Raw genomic sequence first — 13,965 nt, 5'->3', positions numbered from 1 at the left:
CACACACATACACGTCTATGTTACTAAGAGGGGACTATCGCTCTACACTGACCAAGAGGGGACCAGTGTTTCTGGTCATTTTTAAGAAACAAAAATTACATACAAAATTTTCATTTGAGGTCTTTTTTCATAATATAACTGAAAAAATTAATTTAATTTTTTTTTTAAAAACATGCCAAGTGGGGACCTGAGTGACGTCTACCTATCCAACAGAGGACCTCCATAGACTGCAATGCAACTGTGTGTGCAAACATTAGGGCAATTGTACCAAGTCTTTCTTTACAATCTATCTGTATTTAAATGCAATTCTAAACTTTGAAACATTCACACTATATCTCCATTGAAGAAATATTCTAATAGAAATCCAAAATGTTTAATAAATTAGTATGACGTGCAGATATTTTCTGGGCTTGACACTAATACAAATACACTTCTCAATATATGAATGCAATCACACAGATATATATATATTGATATATATATTTGTTTCAGTCAAACCAAAAAATATTAAGACAAAACAAACAAGACACCATAGTTAATTGGAGGATAGCAAAAATAAAGTAAAATGAAGAGCTCTTTAAGGTAACAATTGCATGTCAATACTTCTGACAGTAAAGAGTGCATGTGTTGGATAAAATGAGTTTGGTCTCCAGTTAGATGGTGACGTGTGACGCCTGTTAGACTGAATCACCTCTTCTTACATCACAGACACATTAACATTATATGTTAAATTAAGAAACATCATATGTTAACTTAAGAAACAACATTATATGTTAACTTAAGAAACAATATTATATGTTAACTTAAGAAACAATATTATATGTTAGCTTGCTGCATTGAAAAATTTCAGTTGAGTTCAGTAAAATATCTTTTAATCAGGCTACTTTAGCTGTTTAACACTGACATTTTCCAGAGGCTCGATTTTTTTGTAGGGTATTATCAGCATTGCCATTATATTCAGAAATAAATAAATAAAATAAAAGTAATTTGTTAAATGTAAAGGCAACCAAACAGAACACGTCATACTTCACCATCTAACTGGGGACCGGTTTGATCTTGGATGGATGGATGGATAGATGGATGGATGGATGGATGGATGGATGGATGGATGGATAGATAGATAGATAGATGGATGGATAGATAGATAAATAGATTGATGGATAGATAGATAGATAGATAGATAGATAGATAGATAGATAGATAGATAGATAGATAGATAGATAGATAGATAGATAGATAGATAGATAGATAGATAGAACAGATAGATGGAATAATGCTAATGTTGATCTGAACACTTAGGTCCCCTGTTAAATGGTAAACTGCGACATCTCTTTGGTTGCTTTGACATTTCTTGAAGATTTCATGTTGACTTTGAAAATATTCAATTGGCTAAATTTCTAAATCAATATTATAATCAACATATATTGTAACATTATATTATCATCCTTGCCATAGCATTCAGAGATGGTGAGAATGTGAATTATTGTTAAATGTAAGGTCAGCCGATCAGGCGTCACACTTCACCATCTAACAGGGGACCAGTGTTTTTATTTTATTTTTTTATTTACTGCATTAAAATCTTCAGTTGGCTCCAGTAAATTAGATGAACTGAATGTCTTTTAACATTTGCACATTTGTAGATCCAACTGAAAATTCTCAATGCAACAATCAATAAATAATTTTGAGTTTTGACCTCTATGTGAGTATTAGTGTCAGGTGTTGTATGGAGAGCTACAATAAAATACATTGGCACTTTAGTCGTTTAACACACTGACATTTTTCAGAGCAGCACTTGATTTAGGGGCTCCATTTTTATTATCAACATTGCCAAGAAAAGTAAAACAACAAATCAAAATGAAAATAATAAAATATGTTTATTTTAATTTTTTTTAAAATAGTTCAAAATTACAGTGGCTTACATCAAAGTTATAACAGGTCTAAAACAGAGTCCCAAACAGCAGCTGAAAACAGCTGTAGTCAGTCATTTCAATGCTATGACGCACTGATGCTGCATGTACATGGACCTTCAGTGTCACGGCACAGTTAGGACTCAACACTGATACTCCACATCACACGCTCTCAGGGTTTATGGCCTCAGTACTGTTCACCCAAACTTCTCTTAACTGAAATTATTCTGTTGAGCACAAAGTATTTAACTGTTTTCCAGTCTCTTCCATTATCCTTTAGAATCCTGTTTTCATTTATGCATCTTTCACAGTCCACTTTTCCAGGAGCCTTCATTTCCTCAAAGTAGATCTTGAAACAGTGTTCTATGACTTTCCTCTCTGTTTCTGACCAGGGCTTTCTGGCTCTTGCTATTTAACAAAATTAAAAGATAAAAAATATATATAGTGAATAAATATATGAATGAATTAAAAAAAATTAATGTCAGTAATACATACTTTACAAAGTTGAAAACACGAAAAGACAATGATCTTTAGATCTTGTGTATTGTTTATGGTGAATGGATCATACCGTTTTGATTTAATGGCAATAGTGATTTACTGATGTGTCGAAGACTGAAGTCTGAAGTCTTTCCTGAGCTGTAGCTGTTTGTGGTTGATATTTGATAAGACTGGTGATCAAACCTGTAAATTCACACTAATACTTATATCCAATCATTTTAATGCTTATTGTAAACTCTACAATAAGTCTTTGCACATAGTTTTGGCTTCCTGAAGGCTTTCCTCAATAGTAGGATGCTCTTCCACTGATTTGCTCATCATTCTGCTTAAGATATGTTTAGTCTTTCATCACATTGAAGACTGAAGTTACTCGTTCTGACATGTAGAGACAGACCAAGTGGATCCTGGTTGGAGGGTGTAGTAGTCTGATGAGGGTGTTGTCCATCCGTCTGTAATGGACCAAGCATCCTGCTACCTGTAATATAGAAGATTCATTTATATCAATGTCTAGTAATGGCCACCTGACTAAGCTGTACAGAATTAATACAATTAATAATAATATTGTTATGAACGCTGAAAGTGACATGCAGAACAATTCAACAAGTGCTCTTTTTTGTAAAACTGATTTTAATTAATGCTTTAATTGATTATTTTAGTCATATTTGTTACAGACTAAAATTGTATTATTGCATACATTAAACTTGTTTACTTGCATCCCCTTTTATACTCAAACCCAGACCCAAATTAAAAGAAGTAATTCATGTAATAACACACTAGTAATTAATGATTAACCTAACATTTTAAGGATCCAGAATTGTGCATTAGTTAAGAATAAACATTGTATTGTAAAGACCATACCAATGCGGATGGTTTTTTCTTCACTTTGATCAATAATCTCTATTGTGTTGTAGTGCTATCTGCTCTGTTCATGCTCTCTCTCTCCACAAACATTCACACCTCTCACAGGATCAACACACCTGACCAGTGAGTCTGGGATCAGGAAGACTGGTTTAATGTTTTTAAAAGAAGACTTTTCTGCTAATCAAGGCTGCATTTACCTGATCAGAAATATTGTAAAATGAATTTAATGAATACTTTTTAGGATTATTTAATGAAAATAAAGTAAAAAATTACAGCATTTATTTAAAATAAACTGAATAGACCTATATAGAGATATCTATAGATATATTGTCTATATATACAGTATACGTATAGAGAGAGAGAGAGAGAGAGAGAGAGAGAGAGAGAGAACTGTTACTTTAAACTGTGATAATATATCACGATTATATAGTTTTCACTGTACTTTTTATTATTAAATAAATTAAGACTTGGTGAGCAGAATATTCTTTTAAAGACATTTAAAAAATCGTACTGAACCCAAACTGATTTAACATTGTTTGTAACAAGTTTGCCAGGTTAATTCCATTATTTTACATTAAAACTCAAAGGAAGTTTGACTACTACAAATAAATAACAATTCATGAAATAACTCTGAAATATGAGCTAAAGTTATTGAAATAGAAATGTACCTGTCTCCATGAGCTGTCAGGATCTCCGCAGTCGAACATCATTTCTTCTCATGTAGTGATGTTTGTGGTCCCAAATGCACACAAATCTGCTCTTTTCTGTTCATCAACAATCTGTTGGTCACAAACACATACACACACACATATTAGCTTTAGAGAATACATACATTTATGATACAAGTTTAATATGTGTCCCAGTTGTTTTCGAGTTCCAGTGATTATCAATATTAAACATTTTATCAAGTATGATTATCAGTACATTACAATCTTTATAACTGTGCATCAAAATTAAAATACACTAAATATTCAAGCCACTGATTATCTATAATTTCTGTTGTTATTTTTTCACACTGCACACTATGAACTAGTAATAACATTGCACAGTACACTTCTTGAAATTCATAAGCTACTATGCCAAGTATTTAATTAATATTTGCAGTCATACAGTATTGGAGACAGAGTCTTGAATGATAACTTACCTTTCTCTTGACTCTTGACTGAAATATGTCTTTATCTTTCCCAGATGCGATGAATTTCAAAGCTTCCTTTTCAGGACAGACTCTTCTGGGTCTCATTTTCCTGTGAAATATTCAAGATTTTTTTAGGGTACACTGCATTTGCCAAAATGTAAAACAATATTTAGAAACAACCACAAAAAAAAAAAAAAAAATCAATAAATGAACAAATATATACAGTAAATAGAGATTAAACAGCACTAACATTTACTAAGAGACTACATGCAAATTTTAACAGTCTGCATGCATTTTTGGCAGACATTTATTTTTTAAGGCTACCATTTACATATTATCAGAATCTAAATTCAGAATGTATAACTTACCTTTTCAGTCTTGAATGGAAAAAAGAGATGAGAAATGGCCTTAGTAGGCTTTGTTGTATGTGGTCCCTTGTAGGCAATGTAGGAATTTCAAAAAGCAGTTTGTCCTTCAAGGTTTTAGAATTTTATTTCACAAAAAAATTAAAAATTCAATGTAGATTTTGTCAGAAAAACAGTATATATATAACCCCACCCAGATATCTGGAGCGTGATTGGATGAGACTCAGTTAGCCCGGATACTGTTGGTACTGTTTGCTGTGAAGGGCCACGTGATAATGTGGAGACATTAGTGTTTTTAGCATAAGAAGAGAGCACAATCAGTTTACCAGACACTGCTGGGGGAATTGGGGGATGTGGGGATTCTTTAAAACAAGTCACTTTGACTGGGATTGGTTTGCTTTTAGATTATGTAGCTTGAAAAATAATCAGGGATTTTTTATTTTTTTTTACACTCATGGGCATTTAGTGCTAGAAAGATTATAAAAGTGTTAAAAACTATTTGTGTTGTATTCAAAGTCTTCTGAAGTCATACAATAAGTTTCTGTGAAAAGTTTCAACATTGAGGTATTAATTGCTGAAAATGATTCCACTCCATAAACACAGTCATCATAAAATACAGCTGAATTTGAGTTTGAGATAAAAGACATCTAAACTGACGTAATAAATGTCCCTGTCCACAGCATTTGTCTGTTGATGCAAAGGTATCTTAATGAAACCAGTGAAATACCCTGCACATGGACAAACTGCACTAAATGGACAAACTAAAAACTGACACCAAGGGCTCCTGACCAAGAGTCAAGGATTGAGAAAGTGTAAAAGACGGTCCCCAATGAGACTGTGACGCCTGTTTGGTTGCCTTACATTTATCAATATTTCATATTCTGTTCATCTATGAAACAACAATGTTGATAACAACACTAAAACAGCCATTCTTGCCATCAGAAATAGTTAAACCTAAGTAAAAACATAAGACATAGAGTGACTCGTCAGGTCGAGATGCAATGCATAAGAGAATGGCCAGCATGCTGATGACTGGTCATACAGAAGCTGATCATACAGATGACCGGCCATACAGACCGCATGGACACGGATAGCTGTCGTACAGACAGTGATCACATCCTGATGTAACCCATCGCTCTCCAGCTGGAGGAAGTGCTGCTTTATAATCACAGAACCTTCACTCAATATTAAAGTGATTCTGTCTGCTAGAAGGGAGAACATATCCTACAACACGAGTAAGCTCTACATTTTCTAATCACTTATTCTACAAATGTTGCAACTATGTTTAAACATGTTTAACAAAACTGTCTTTACTTTTTTCTTTTAAGAAAAGTCAAGTCAACAGTTCACATTGTTCACTCTAAACAAGAATTTCACTTCATCAGAAAGTTCAGTCCTCAAAAAAAGGTATGTTGCTACTCAATATATTTTGAGTATAAAATGTTCTGAATACAAAAATATATACTCCCAAAAATGGAATTGCCACAATCAACAAGAATCATTAAGGTCAATCTCATTTCAAGACAAGTAAACCTCTTAGTGTTAGTGTATATTGATCTGAATATCTTTCAGTTTCAGGGACCAGCTTTAACGTTTAAACTGTGAGTTTTGGCTGTCCATGTTAAAGACTGGAAATGTAACAATAAAATAAATATCCTATAAAGTTTTCAGCAATTATGGAACCTCCAAAGATTTGAGCCATAATTAATAATTTGTATTGTATATTTTCTATCAGCTGCATGCAGAATCTGGATTGTTGGGACAGCTACATTCGACGTGGTGAAAAGCGAGCAAGGGAAACCATGGGCACCAATCTCAGTGTGTCCTCCCAGGTCCAGTGTTTGTCAGAGGAGGCATGTGTTGGGGTGACCTCCTTCCTTTCTTCCAACAGTGTCTTAAAGAAAGAACTGAATAAATGAAGATTATGCTTTCTTCAATCGACCCGAGGCACCACTGGAGGAAAGGTGGACAAAGTCAGGAAGTTTGTGAACAATGTGATGGCCAAGTTTGTTCTCTGTTTTAATGGAGCATTGTCCATCATCCACACATAGTGTTTGACAAGCCTGAGCTATATTTAAATGAGGAGGTTCATTTAAGCCCTAAGGGAAAATGATATATATTTTTTTAACTGATATTATCCAGTGTCTGAAAGACCACAGACCATAAACCTGATGCCGGATTGGTGCATGTTATGGGAAAGAAGGTCTCCTGTATTTTTTTTTTAAGTACCTGTAAAAGTACCCAGCAGTGTGTTCAACAAATGCCTGACTTAATAAAAGTATTCCCCCGGACTTACTGCTATGATCTTATTTTATTTATCTAGCGTTTAAAAATAAAATAATATACAATGCCTAAAATATAAACAGCTTCTTTGTTAAAATTTCAACCTAAATTTAATAATAATAAATTAGTATCTGGTAAAATTAAATACTATTTGTATCATTTCATTTCTAAAATACACTTAAATGGACCTGCTTTCTTTTCTGGGCTTTGCTTGTATGTCTGAATACCTGCTCGCTGTGAGAGGGCAGGTGATAATGTGGAGACATTAGTGTTATTAGCATATGAAGAGAGGAGACCATCAGTTTACCAGACGCTGCTGGGGGAACTGGGGGGTGTGGGGATTCTTTAAAACAAGGCACTTTGATTCAGATTGATCTGCTTTAAGATTATGTAGCTTGAAAAATAATCCAATTTTATTTTACTTTTTTATAATGCACTAGCCAGGAAAGACCATCATACACATTGTAGATACTGATATATATGTATGTTTCAATGTTTAGGTCTCCATTTTGTTCACTACTGCATGGTCATTTCTACACAGACTAAACTGTACATGCTAAACATACACAGCAACAGGTCTGAACCTGAACTGTACTACTAACGTAAAAAGATTAAGAACACCGCATTTAAACTCTTTTAAATCATTGATGCAACTTATAAAAATTACATTTTCTGAATGAGGAATTGTTTTATTTTTTTGTGTGGCTTTGTGTGGCTTAACGTCGGGTTTTGAGTAGACTTTTCTATTGAAATTATAAATTTTAAGTTTACTCCGTGACGTCACGTTGTTGTTCTTATCGACGTTCAGAAGAATCCATTCAACACGGCGGATAATCACAAGCGACTGGAGCAAACTTATGGAACAACTTGTAAGTACATCAAAACAATTGTGAAAATGTCTTATTGAATATCACGATAAAGGGATGTTTTTATTTTTGGGAAATGCTGTTTTTACACAGCGCCCAAGTGCTTTTGAATGTGCATTGATTTGGATTCTATGTTAGCATCACTGCTCACAGTATGATGTTAACGTCAAAGAAGGACACGAATCTTAACGTTAACTGGCATTTTGTCACTAAATGATTTGAATGTCACTGGTGTTAACTGTGATGTTCAGGACTGTGTTTCTCAAAAGCATTATGAGCAAGTCGATTGTTGAGACCATTTGGTGTCAAATGTTTCTACGCTCATCCTAGCCATACAGTGCTCTTTTGGGGAAATGCCCTGGTAAACGTGTGTTTGTTTGTTTTTTGGTCTGTTTTTAAACAACTAGCTTCTAAGAGTACTAATCCAGAATTAGGTTTAAGCTTATACACAGACATGAATATTGTAATATATTAAAATTACAAAAGAAATGTACAAACTTGTAGTAAACCTTTACAAATCTTTCTTAAACTGCAGGCTGAGCTGGATGCTGAATAGAACAGAGTGAGCCGTAACACTTCAGGTACTGTAACTTCAAGTTGTGTGAAGTGTCCGAACATAACTTAACAGGACACAGACTTGGCTTTCTCTTTTCCAATGTCGGTTAAACACTTTACGTTTTTGTGGTTTTCTAGGTTTCAACATATCAGAGACCTGCAGGATTCCACAGACATTCATGAGATTCTAAACATCTGATCTTCATGTGAGGGCAAATCACAAACACTAACTGCCTCCATCACCGTTTTTTTATTATTAAAGTTTTTTGTTTACATGATGTCAACATGAAAGGAGCCCTTCATGCTTTCCCAGTGTACATGTGTGAGAATAAATGTTCTTTAGGACATAAAATGTAAGAATTAACTGCCATAATAGATCTGAAATAAGAGTGGTGGAATTATGACGTCAGAGCTGCGGGTTGCTTTGAGATTTTCATGTTTTTTTTAATGGAGTTTTTCAATTTATGAATAAAATAGTGCCTGTGGTAAACATAACTTGACGATGCTTCTATTTATTTTCTACAGTGTAAACTGCACACACTCACAGCCTAAAACTTTCTTATTTAAATAAAAATTTAATAAAAAATTAAATTTATGAATTTAGCAGACGCTTTTATCCAAAGCGACTTACAGTGCATTCAGGCTATCAATTTTTACATATCATGTGTTCCCAGGGAATCAAACCCCCAAACTTGCGCTTGCTTGCTTATTTTTTTTTTTTGCTTATTTAGCTATTTATTAAAAACATCGTTTTTCAAAAATGAACATAACTGCTTCAATATTTGTGCCTGATGTTGTCTACACTGGATGTGACACGATCCCCATCAGTGAACTGATGCTCGTTCTGTTTATGATCAAATTTACTGACACTACGTTCAGATGATGTGACACTATAGTGTGATGTCATCAAGTTTACACACACTTTTAGCTCAGCAGGGCACGGCACAACTCTCACGTTCGGTGTAGACATGGTTAGACAGTGTCTGCTCTATTACAAATAATTTATATTTAAATCAATCAATAAATAATAGATAATTCTGCCTTTATATATATATCTTGTCTCAGTTTTAAATTTGACTGTTAAATTATAAAGAAAGACATTTTAACTGCTTTGGAACTACTTCTTTGTCATCTGAATATTGATTTTAAGTAGGGGGAAAATCAATTAAAATTGTAAATCAGATTTTTTTGTGAAAAAATTAGTTTTTTGTTTGTTTGTTTTTTAGGCCATATCGCCCAGCTCTAGAACGATCCCATGGTGAATTACTCTTCTGGGTTCTGATGTTAAAGTTCCCCCCACTCTGTTGTACATATTAATGTCTACTTTAGTCTCTGACGGAGGAATTGTGCGAGACATCACTGACACAAGCCCCTCTCCTGCTGATTGTGTTATCATGGACAATGAAATGTCCTGCAAGCACTGCAGCTGTGATGAGATGATCTTCCAGTGTTTCACATTCAGAAATACACAGATCGTGCGGTTTAAAAAAGGCTGAATATTTTTTTGAGTTTTTGATTCTTTTTTTTAGTTAGTATTTGTAATTTATAAAGTACCAAAATAATTGCTAAATGAAAAACATATGTATGATAAACAGTTTTAAGTACACTGCACTTAAACATTAAGCAAAAAAAAAAAAGCTTTTTAGCTTGACTTGACTAAATTAATTCATGTAATTATTATGATGTATAATTTAAAAAAAAAAATGTAGTTGCTTAAATATTCTTTTTTTTTTTTTTTTTTAGATAATTGGTGTCCACAAAAAAATTGGAGTATTTACAACTTATCAGTTTTTAGAGCGTAGAAGTGATTTGACTAAACTAAAGCACACTGGTCCCCTGTTAGATGGTCAAGTGTGATGCTGGTTGACCTTACATTTACTGTACCATTCTCTCTATCTGTGCATGCAACGCCAATGTTGATCATAACACTAAAATACCTGTTCAACAAACACTGTAAAAAAGATTTTAGGGTAAAAAAAAACAATATTAATACTACTAGTGAACAATTCAAAAGTAATTTAAGTAATTTAGTAATATGAGTAATATAATAATATGCATTATAGTCAAAATTGTGTATAAAGACAGATAATATGTGTAACTCATATTTCATTATTACATTCAGAAATAATGTAAAAAATCTCTTAATAGAATTAAACTTAGTAGGCTTCTCATGGCAAAATCAGCCAAATAGACGTCATAATTCACCATCTAACTGGGGACCAAAGTCATTCTAACAGAATCTCTTGTGTGTCTATTTCCACACTGCTTAAACTCTCTCGTTCTCAACTGATCACATATTGACAGAAAACACTGTTTCTCCACATGCAGGTGCTCCATGGCTTTGAATTAGAAACCTTTAGCATCAAAATGCAGAATCTATGGGCAAATGTTATTTCCTGATGAAATAATATATTGGGGTACATATACTCATGGACATTTAGTGCAAGAAAGATTATAAAAGTGTTAAAAACTATTTGTGTTGTATTCAAAGTCTTCTGAAGTCATACAATAAGTTTCTGTGAAAAGTTTCAACATTGAGGTATTAATTGCTGAAAATGATTCCACTCTATAAACACAGTCATCATAAAATACAGCTGAATTGAGTTTGAGATAAAAGACATCAAAACTGACGTGATAAATGTCCCTGTCCACAGCGTCTGTTGATGCAAAGGTATCTCAATGAAACCAGTGAAATACCCTGCACATGGACAAACTGCACTAAATGGACAAACTAAAAACTGACGCCAAGGGTTCACTGTAAACTGACATTAAGAACTTTTACTTACAAACTGTTGTTAAAATTAAATTTAAGATTTTAAGATGAAATTTAAGATTTTTTTCAAGCATTTTTTACAACATCTGCTGAATAGTTAGTAAAATATGCTACTCATGTCAAACACAATTGTTTTTGACAGAAAAAAAGTTGTGTTTCATTAAACTCGAAATAATGTAAAATTTGCGTATTAAACGAATAAAAACTATAAACACCGTAGTCCACGATAAACCCTTTAAATTTAACAGTATTCGTCAGTAATAGAATTGTTGAGTTTTGAGCTCCAGAATCTTTATAGTGCGTTTGTTATTCGAGAAAGGGCAAATCAACCAGACATGTATCGCACATCACCATCTAACTGGGGAACAAACTCATTTTATCTAACAAATGCACTCTTTACTATTAAACGTACTGACCTGCAATTGTTACCTTAAGGAGCTCTTTCTGCTGGTTTTTACCTGTACAATGTCAAAAGATTTGTTGGTGAAAACTGAAGTGTAAATTTGGTTCAATGATGTTCAATAATTTTTTTCACTTGAACAAAATCAGTTCATTTCAATGTTTCTATGTTTAGGTCACCATTTTGTTCACTACTGCATGGTCATTTCTACACAGGCTAAACTGTACATACTAAACATACACAGCAACAGATCTGTGCATATAATAGTGTTTTCTCTAGACTAAAGCACACTGGTCCCCTGTTAGATGGTGAAGTGTGACGCCTGATCAGCTGACCTTACATTTAACAATAATTCACATTCTCACCATCTCTGAATGCTATGGCAAGGATGATAATATAATGTTACAATATGTGTTGATTATAATATTGATTTAGAAATTTAGCCAATTGAATATTTTCAAAGTTAACATGAAATTGGCAAGAAATGTCAAAGCAACCAAAGAGATGTCGCAGTTTACCATTTAACAGGGGACCTACATGTTCAGATCAACATTAGCACTATTCTATCCATCCATCTATCTATCTATCTATCTATCTATCTATCTATCTATCTATCTATCTATCTATCTATCTATCTATCTATCTATCTATCTATCTATCTATCTATCTATCTATCTATCTATCTATCTATCTATCCATCCATCCATCCATCCATCCATCCATCCATCTGTCTGATCAAATTATCATCACTGATAGGACCTTCTCAGGAATGGGTTTTGATTGCATTCATACGTTGAGAAGTGTATTGGGGTTAAGCCGAGAAAATGTAAAATAAATGTAAAAAAAATAATAATAATTATATATATATATATATATAGTTAATTATAAGAGGCATTACCTCTGCCCTTGAACTGTTGACAGCTGGCTGACTCTAATTATATTACTATTTTTATTACTATTATTATTATTTGAAAAATAAAGAAACTAAGTACCTACAAACTAACTATAATGACACTTCTCAATGTGTCAGTATTATACGTACATATACGTATATTGTGTATGTATACAGTAAAAACTACATTTATTCAGACACCTTGAACATTTCAAGCGCAATCACAGTTTATTTGCTATAGTTTAGATAATGGTAATAAAAGATGACAAGAACTCAGAGTTAACCTGTCAGAACAAATTCATCTTGATAATATCAGATAGCACTTAAGCAAAAAATCATCAGGTCTATTGTCAGAATAATTTTTATCAAATTTACTGGTAGTCTACTTTATGAGGAATTTTTGGTTATAATATGTCAGTTTTTCAAAATTATATATTGATTGTTGCATTTAAAAAAAAAAGCACACTGGTCCCCTGTTAGATGGTGAAGTGTGACGCCTGATCAGCTGACCTTACATTTAACAATATTTCACATTCTCACCATCTCTGAATGCTATGGCAAGGATGATAATATAATGTTACAATATATGTTGATTGTAACATTGATTTAGAAATTTAGCCAATTGAATATTTTCAAAGTCAACATGAAATCTTCAAGAAATGTCAAAGCAACCAAAGAGATGTCGCAGTTTACCATTTAACAGGGGACCTAAGTGTTCAGATCAACATTAGCATTATTCCATCTATCTGTTCTATCTATCTATCTATCTATCTATCTATCTATCTATCTATCTATCTATCTATCTATCTATCTATCTATCTATCTATCTATCTATCTATCTATCTATCTATCCATCCATCTATCTATCCATCTATCCATCCATCTATTTATCTATCTATCCATCCATCTATCTATCCATCTATCCATCCATCCATCCATCCATCCATCTATCTTAAAAAAATAAATAAATAATTAGCCTCCAAGATCAAACCGGTCCCCAGTTAGATGGTGAAGTATGACGTGTTCTGTTTGGTTGCCTTTACATTTAACAAATTACATTTATTTATTTATTTATTTATTTATTTCTGAATATAATGGCAATGCTGATAATACCCTACAAAAAAATGGAGCCTCTGGAAAATGTCAGTGTTAAACAGCTAAAGTAGCCTGATTAAAAGATATTTTACTGAACTCAACTGAATTTTTTCAATGCAGCAAGCTAACATATAATATTGTTTCTTAAGTTAACATATAATATTGTTTCTTAAGTTAACATATAATATTGTTTCTTAAGTTAACATATGATGTTTCTTAATTTAACATATAATGTTAATGTGTCTGTGATGTAAGAAGAGGTGATTCAGTCTAACAGGCGTCACACGTCACCATCTAACTGGAGACCAAACTCATTTTATCCAACACATGCACTC

General features: G+C 33.0%; 2 long non-coding RNA genes across 2 annotated transcripts; one reads left to right on the top strand and one right to left on the bottom strand.

The window, feature by feature from the left end:
• Positions 1-1,602: 1,602 nt before the first annotated feature.
• LOC128018609 (uncharacterized) lies at positions 1,603-5,219 on the bottom strand. The gene is made up of 4 exons (XR_008184917.1): positions 4,770-5,219; positions 4,411-4,510; positions 3,935-4,045; positions 1,603-2,880 (listed from the first exon to the last, which is right to left on the bottom strand). It is a non-coding gene; the product is annotated as an uncharacterized LOC128018609 (long non-coding RNA).
• Positions 5,220-5,280: 61 nt separating this feature from the next.
• Positions 5,281-6,918, top strand: LOC128018612 (uncharacterized). Its single transcript, XR_008184922.1, has 3 exons — positions 5,281-6,001; positions 6,095-6,173; positions 6,502-6,918. It is a non-coding gene; the product is annotated as an uncharacterized LOC128018612 (long non-coding RNA).
• Positions 6,919-13,965: the final 7,047 nt, after the last annotated feature.

The sequence above is a fragment of the Carassius gibelio genome, chromosome A8 (assembly GCF_023724105.1).
Source record: "Carassius gibelio isolate Cgi1373 ecotype wild population from Czech Republic chromosome A8, carGib1.2-hapl.c, whole genome shotgun sequence".
In the NCBI taxonomy this organism is placed as follows: Eukaryota; Metazoa; Chordata; class Actinopteri; order Cypriniformes; family Cyprinidae; genus Carassius; species Carassius gibelio.
This window is presented reverse-complemented; position numbering and strand designations above follow the sequence as displayed.